We start from the raw sequence: 2143 nt of genomic DNA, 5'->3' as shown, positions 1-2143 counted from the left end.
ATTCCATTAGAAACAGTTAGTAAACAGATTAGTAAAATAGGATACTATTTAATGTAATTGCAGTGTAATTGATTCTGATTCTTGATTACCACTTTGGAATGCCATTCATTGATCCTTGATTGCCAGAATTGACTCGATGATTTTGACGAAGTGTAAGGGAGGGAGAAAGAGCAGACATCATAGATAAAGATTAGTTTTTATCATTCACTTTATTGTGCCATCCATTTTATTTTTATTTATTTATTTATTTTTCAAATCTTTTTATTGTTTTATAGATACATATATCACAAGTTGTTTATTCAATTTACAGATCTCTGGAAGCCATAGTATACCCGAATCTGATAGACCCAACCAAGACTATTAAATATAAAGATATCCTACACCCAAATGGGGAACTAAAAACCAAACAAGAATTGGAATTACAAAATTACAGGATTGATGAGTGGACATACATGCAAATAAAATCCAGATTTAATAAGGATAAGCAAACACCAGGTATAGCAAATTCCACCCAAACTCTGGACAAGATCTTAACAGGATGTGAGGAAAAACAGATAACTAAATTATATCAGAATTTACTAGAGCAGGAGAACAAAAAAGAGATGATTAAAAATCCAATGGTAGCCTGGGAGAAAAACATACAAAGAGAAATTCATATAGCAGAATGGGAAAAAACATGGAATGCAATAACTAAAATCACTTTATCATCAGCCTATAAAGAAAACTATTACAAATTGTTTTACAGGTGGTATTTACCACCGGCGAGATTAGCCAAAATTTACCCAGCACTACAAAACATATGCTGGAAATGTAATAAAGAAAAAGGTACTTTCTTCCATATGTGGTGGTCCTGCCCTAAAATTCAAAAAAACTGGGAAACAATTCACAAATGGTTAAAGGAAATTACAAAGGAGGGAATGGAATAATCTCCCGAGGGCATGCTTCTCGGAATTTGGAAAAGATCATACTCTAAACCAGTGATTTTCAACCTTTTTTGAGCCGCGGCACATTTTTTACATTTACAAAATCCTGGGGCACACCACCAACCAAAATGACACAAAATGACACCCTAAGACACTCTCCTCTCTTTTTCCACCCCTGTTTTCTCCCCACCCTTGTGTGTGTGTGTGTGTATACACACACTCTTGAACCATTTCCAAAAACAGGTGAGGGCTGGGTTTTTTTCTCTCTTATTCTTTGGGTGCTTTTTATCATATGCTTTAAATCAAGAGTCACTTCTCTCTCTCTTTTGTTTCTCTCTCTTTCCTCTCATTCTCTGTCTCAATCATTTTCTCATTTCTCTTTTTTCCTCCCCTTTTTGCTCAATTGTCTCTCTCCCTTCCTCTCCTTCTCTCTCTCGCTCGTTTTTTCTCTCTCTCTCTCGCTTTTTCTCTCTCTCTCTTGCTCTCTCTCTCTCTCTTGCCTTCTTTCTCTCTTTCTCTTTTCTTTCTCTCTTGCTTTCTCTCTTTCTCTCTTTCTTTCTCTCTCTCTCTCTCTCTCACTCTCTCAACAAAAAGTTGTGAGACCAGAACCTGAGCTTCCTTCTTCGCGGCACACCTGACCATGTCTCGCGGCACACTAGTGTGCCATGGCACACTGGTTGAAAAACACTGCTCTAAACAAACTCTGTTCCTATTGACTCACATAAACACAGCGACAAGAATCGCCATAGCGCAAACATGGAGGAATGATCAGACTCCCAATGTAAATTTAATAATAGACAAGATATATACATGTGCAGAAATGGACGAGATGACAAACCTACTTAAGGGAAACAGAATTAACGAATCCAAACATATGTGGAGCAATTGGCACGAATGGATTCAAAAGAAAATATTTATATAACTTTTTACAAAATAGCAGTACAAACCCCAAAAAATTAAAAATACCATCTGAATGTTCTTATCTTGTTTGATATTGCATAGTATTAAGACAATATTATTTATATAACTGTAACAGGTTAAAAAAAAAAAAGCTGGATAAGATCTGTAAATTGTGCCATCCATTTTAAACACTGTCCAGGAAGAAATGACAAACGAGCCAATTAAACTTAAATGTTCTTAAAACCTCTGGTCTACAGTCATAAATGGATTACAATTGTTTAATAAAATATTATGTTGTTAAAATAATATTCTGATTTTCT

Source organism: Erythrolamprus reginae, chromosome 7, assembly GCF_031021105.1.
Source record: "Erythrolamprus reginae isolate rEryReg1 chromosome 7, rEryReg1.hap1, whole genome shotgun sequence".
NCBI classification, from domain to species: Eukaryota; Metazoa; Chordata; class Lepidosauria; order Squamata; family Dipsadidae; genus Erythrolamprus; species Erythrolamprus reginae.
Note: the sequence above shows the minus strand (reverse complement) of the source record.